General features: G+C 44.4%; 1 long non-coding RNA gene across 1 annotated transcript in view; it reads right to left on the bottom strand.

The window, feature by feature from the left end:
• Positions 1-774: 774 nt before the first annotated feature.
• Positions 775-6,234, bottom strand: part of LOC116185155 — an 8,376-nt gene continuing 2,916 nt past the window's right edge. The window contains exons 2-3 of the long non-coding RNA XR_004149930.1: positions 3,251-3,264; positions 775-895 (exon numbers count right to left, since the gene is read on the bottom strand). This is a non-coding gene — a long non-coding RNA (uncharacterized LOC116185155). The remainder of the gene's footprint in view (positions 896-3,250; positions 3,265-6,234) is intronic.

Here is a 6,234-nt window from a genome sequence, read left to right on the forward strand (position 1 = left end):
GGTTTCGCATAAGAAAGAATACCCGCTTCTCCCTGATTTCGTCCATTTAACTCGATCTACTTTACTTCCTTTCTTTTAACGATATCGTAACGAATCGCAGGAATCTGCTACCCGATAATTTAATAATTTAATAAATTACTCATCGAATAATTTAAAAGGGAGGGCAATCCGTTCTCCAAGGGATCTCTCACCTTCGAAGCAAGAATGGATCGGCTTATTATAGGGAGAGCGTATATAATTCAAGGTATGCTTCGACATGGCCAGTAAACCGGCCCATAAAGTGGCCTTGCAAGTCGAGCTTACTTACGCTTACTTAAGAGGCCGTTAATAGTAAATCGACGGGCGCAGGACACTTTCCAAGCATCCATAAAATCCTATGTACCGATAAACGCAATCGATGCGATGAATCGGTTACGATCGGTTGAACGCCGATCGATTCCAATTTCCCCGCGATTAATTACCCGGTTAAAGTCGATCGAAGAAACCATCAAAACCATTGCCATCGCCATGGGAACCATCGTGATCCTGGCTGCGATACTCGCCAAACGAATTTATCGCCCTTCGTCCAACTCGCCCGCCATCTTTCGAACGAGGCGAGGTTTCTCCTCTCGGACGAAAGATCGACCGAATCATACGCGCGTGAATCGTTTATATCAAGGGGATCACGATCGACACGAGACGTAAATGGATCATCGGAAGGGGAAGAGAAATCGAAACGGTCGAAACTGCACGGAGGATGAAGGCACGGGTGGGGAAAAGAAGGGGTGGATTTTTCCCTTCCTGGGATCTGTTTCTTCTCGATTTCGGATCGTCGGCCGGCCGTTTGTTCTACCGGAGGGGGACGGGTTGGAAATTTATGGATATTGTTGGCCGAGACGCGGAGGACCCTTTCCTTCTCCACGTCCTTCGCCCCCTCCTATTGATTTCGAACGCCGCGGATCGAATGAATACTTCGAATCGAATCCCGCGAGTTTCGCTCCCTCTTTTTGCGTCCCCCCTTCTCGAAGAGAATTTATGTATATATATTGTTATAGAATTTAAAGTTCTGTGAAATTTTATTTGTGCTTTTGTTATTGAATGTATTGCCAGCACTAAGTAGTTGGTACTTATTTGTTTTTCCTGAAGATACACATACTTTGAACGTTTTGTAAACAGATACGCGCAATTGCGTATAATTAAATATATTCATTCGGTTAAATTTTCGTACATTTTTATTTTTATTGTTTTTACTGATCAGTCAGTATATATATATATACTTGCGATTTCGAACGAATCGAACGAGGATCCAGTGAAGAAGTCGAAAAAGAAAAGAGATTAATTTATTATGTTATATCGAAAAGATGAATATTGTTACTCGTATCACTCGATTCGACGAGTCTTCAGTTATTCGTTTAAGCGCGAAAAAACGTATCGTTGATTCGATGGCTCTTACTCTTACTCTCTTGGAAAAACAACAAATTTAAAATTTTCAAAATTGAAACACGGTAGACGCGCGTGCGTTTCATATTTGCTTTGAATTTAACTTGAGGGAATTTAATTTTTCGTGTTTCCATTCGCTGAAAAATCGTGAAAGGGAAAATAAATAAATATGGTGGATAATTTTTCGACAACGTTCGAGATCTGGAGCAAATTCTCTCCCCCCTTCTTCCTTCCCTTAACAATAGCCATTCGTCGAAAAGGAATCTCCTTTTTCCACGGAGAGAAGAGAAAGCAGCGCAAATCGTGGCATTTGGAAAAATTTTACCGCCTCGTTCTCTCCCGCGATAGGTTTCGTATCGCCTATAACATTGAGAGAGGGGAGGGGGGAATTGCGCTCTCCCGTTTGGCCGCTCAATATTAAATGCATTTTATTTATGCAACGGTGCACTTTTGATAACATTCCAAACGGGACGTTATTATGATTGCATTCAATTACACAACGCATTCCGTCGAATCCCAGCGCTCGTAACCGAACGGCGAAAAAATTGCACCGATGTTCTTCCGTTTTCCCCATTTTCGAACGAAGAATGAAACTTTCCCCCCATTATCTTCCATATACTACATATGTATATATATATATATATTTCCCTCGACTATTCGACTCGATCGACTTTTCTCTCTGTTTCTCTTCTTCTTTCCTCTTCTTTTTCGTTCTCACGGATAAATTAGGCCCGCGCCAATCATCGAACAACAAAAATTCCACGAGAAACACACACACACATACGCGCGAATTTCACGATCAAGCAAGAATACTTTAGAAACAGTGGATATTACGACCGAATTATTCGCCGACATTTCTCGAATTCGTGAAATTCCTATCGTTTCTTTGAACGTTTAATAGAATCTAGATAGTAACAGACGATCTCTGATTATTCCAAGTTGCCATATTTAGCCGTTCGATAATTTTTATTCGCCAACGATTCACATATTTCGATTCTCGGGGCAGAGAGGAATTCGTAGGTCGTTCCACGACGAAGTATAAACGTATTATGACACGATGTTTCGGGCCACCGAACGTGCGTATCGAGCGATTCGGATTAAAGTGTAAATATTTTGAAACGGATGGCAATAGTCGAGCCTTCTCCTCGTGAGAAAATATTCGAACTCGAAGCAATTTAAACAATATTCGCATCGTCAACTTCGATATCGATAATCCCCTCACCATACCTAAAAATTAAACTCATCCTTGAAACGTTGTTCTCGATCAGACAAGATATATATACTCCATTTTACTTAAAAAAAAAATACATCTTACGCGCGAAATCGAGAAATCGTTCGGCATCTCGAGCTCGAAACCGGTTCACGGTGGCTGAGAAGGGGCGAGCATTAAAATTGCAAAGGTCTCCGGTCCGAAATTTCATTTTCGAGGGAGGATTTCGAGAGAGGCCTAAAGCAACGACCGAAAGCGCGTATATCGAGAATAGTGGGCGAGAGGAGAAGGGGGAAAGAAAGGAGGAAAGGTTGCGTTCCTCGGCTGGTTCGCACAATTCCTCGATAAATTTACCAGCCATGTGTGAATTCGCCGCATTACGACGGATGCTTTTTCCTCCCCGGGGTTCGTCAGTCCCGGCACGGTGCGTGGTGTATGTACCGGCTGGTAAGAGGCGAACGCATTTCTAATATCTGTCTGCGATCGGCGGATTCTCTTTCTCGCCCCCGCGACGCCTACCCGCCATCGCTCCGTCTCTTTCTCGGGCCGAGCCGGAGGCTCCTCTTTTTGCCCAGTCCGCACACACTGGGATCAATAATGCACCAACCACTCGCTGCTCACCCCTCTCTCCTTCTCTTTCCTCTTGAAAACCGTACCGGCACCCACACCACGCCCGCTCGCTCCACCAACCCCCGCCAACCTCCTTCTTTCTCCCTCCTTCTCCCTCCCCTCCATCCCCTTCCAAGTCTTTCCCTTTTCCTCTTCCTCCCCACGCACGCCTCTCTCTCCTCTCTCCTCTTCCAACCCAACCTTTTACCCTATCTATCCGTCCATCTCTCTCCTGCTTCTACGCTTCTCCTCCGCCCCTGTTCTTCCGCCATTCCCATCCTTCGTTCTCTCTCTCTCTCTCTCTCTCTCTCGAGTATCTTTCACCAGGGATTCTCCCTCGCCAGCTCTCTCGCACAGATCCCCCCCTTCCTCTTCCTCCCCACGCACGCCTCTCTCTCCTCCCTCCTCTTCCAACCCACCCTCCTCCCCTATCTATCCGTCCATCTCTCTCCTCCCTCCTCTTCCAACCCACCCTCCTCCCCTATCTATCCGTCCATCTCTCTCCTCCCTCCTCTTCCAACCCACCCTCCTCCCCTATCTATCCGTCCATCTCTCTCCTCCCTCCTCTTCCAACCCACCCTCCTCCCCTATCTATCCGTCCATCTCTCTCCTCCCTCCTCTTCCAACCCACCCTCCTCCCCTATCTATCCGTCCATCTCTCTCCTCCCTCCTCTTCCAACCCACCCTCCTCCCCTATCTATCCGTCCATCTCTCTCCTCCCTCCTCTTCCAACCCACCCTCCTCCCCTATCTATCCGTCCATCTCTCTCCTCCCTCCTCTTCCAACCCACCCTCCTCCCCTATCTATCCGTCCATCTCTCTCCTCCCTCCTCTTCCAACCCACCCTCCTCCCCTATCTATCCGTCCATCTCTCTCCTCCCTCCTCTTCCAACCCACCCTCCTCCCCTATCTATCCGTCCATCTCTCTCCTGCTTCTACGCTTCTCCTCCGCCCCTGTTCTTCCGCCATTCCCATCCTTCGTTCTCTCTCTCTCTCTCTCTCTCTCTCGACTATCTTTCACCAGGGATTCTCCCTCTCCATCTCTCTCGCACAGATCCCTACCTTCCTCTTCCTCCCCCTATTCCTATCTTCGTCGCGCGCCAAGATTCTCCCAGGGTGGATAGATTCTCCTTCTCGACCAACTCCCCGTTTCCTTTTCGCTACCTTGTCCGAAGCTCTCCCATTCAGCTCCGTCATCCTCCTTCTTCCTCTTTCCCTCTATCACCGTCCTCTTTTCCTCCTCTCCGTCTCCATCGTACAACTTTCTTCCTCCCTTCCTCCCACCCCGAGCCGTCTCTCTTTCACCTTACGCTCATCACCCATTTTCTTCCTTTTCTCCACCTGTGTCTTCCTTCTCGATTTCCTTTTCCATCGAGCTTTTGCTCGATTCACAACGCGGCCTCCTCGGGACGAGGCCACCTGACTCGGGAACATCTCTCCTTCCTCCGCAACCCTCTCGGCTCGCAGGAATTTCCGCTTTGATGAAATCTCCGCGTATCGAAAAGCATTTAAACCTTTCTCCTGTATTCCTCTCTCTCTCTCTCTCTCTGTCTCTGTTAGACACCTCGCTGCAATACTTTCTTCCATTTTCCTTTGTTGTATCATCTGGGGCCAGCAGCACCCACCACCCGCATACCTGAGAATATTCCTGCTGCTCGCCCTCGTTTTTCCGCCCTCGCTCGTCCACCTTCTCGCGCACAGTTTCTTGTATCGTCGTCCTGCCCACGTTTCTCCTCTCGTCTTCGAGATCGGGCTCTTTAAAACTGTTTGCACGTTCATCTCGAGAACGATTTCGAAGGAATCGAAAAGGGGATCCTTCTTCAGGATTTCTTCCAGTACTCGCGTGTCTTTATGTTATACGTGCAATCGAGCGTTTTCTTCTTATTTTTCCTCGTGGACAAATGAGATGGACGTATTATTATCAATCAGACATTCGTAGATATCTGTAATTTATTTCGAATGACTCTTTTCGATTATTGAAAAGTCACGACGATCCTCAAATTGATAGTTTCCAAATCCAGTTTATATAGTTTGCTTCTGAGAAAGTGAGTTTTTCCTTACAGTCACGACGATTCTCAAAATTTCTAATTTTTGAAAATTCGAAACGCGTCATTTTGCAAACAAGACGACTTAGTTTACAGTTTACTCTACTCTCCAATGAGAAAGAGAGCTTTTGCACAAATCATCAATGATATAGAAAGAAATTAATAATATTTTTCTTTTTCTTTTTCTTCTGCATTATTACGTCACGATGATCCTCAAATTCCTAGTTTCCAAACCCAAGTTATAATTAATTTCCGAATAAGGAGAAAGAGAGATTTTTCTTACAGTCATAACGATTCTCAAATTCCCAATTCTCAAAATTCTAACATAACTCTAAGTTTCTAATTTCCAAAAATTCGAAACGCGTCATTTTCCAAACAAGACGATTCAGTTTTCAGTTAATTCTATTTCCCAATGAAAAAGAGAGCTTTTGTACAAATCATTAATGATATAGAAAGAAAATTGATAACTTTCTTCTTTCTCTTTTTCTTTTTGATTATTACAGTCAAATTCCCAATTCTCAGAATTTCTAATTTCCAAAAATTCGAAACTCGTTATTTTACAAATAAAATGAGAAAATAGTTAACTTTACTCAATGAGAGAAAGAGAGCTTTTGTACAAATCACCAATGATATAGAAAGAAATTGATAACATTTTCTTCTTTTCCTTTTTCTTCTCCATTATTACAAATTCCATTATTACAATTCTTAAAATTTCTCTAATTTCCAAAAATATATCATTTTACAAACGAGACGACCCAATTTACAATTAATTCTACTCCCCAACGAGAAAGAGAGCTTTTGCACAAATCATACAGAAAGAAATCGATAACGATCTCTTCCCTTTTTCTTAAATTTCTAATTTTTAAAAACGCGTCATTTTATCAACAAGACGACCCAGTTTTTCAATTAACTTCCCAATAACGAGAAACAGAGCTTTTCCTACGCACAAATC

This window comes from Apis dorsata, unplaced genomic scaffold, assembly GCF_000469605.1.
Source record: "Apis dorsata unplaced genomic scaffold, Apis dorsata 1.3 scaffold_9, whole genome shotgun sequence".
NCBI classification, from domain to species: domain Eukaryota; kingdom Metazoa; phylum Arthropoda; class Insecta; order Hymenoptera; family Apidae; genus Apis; species Apis dorsata.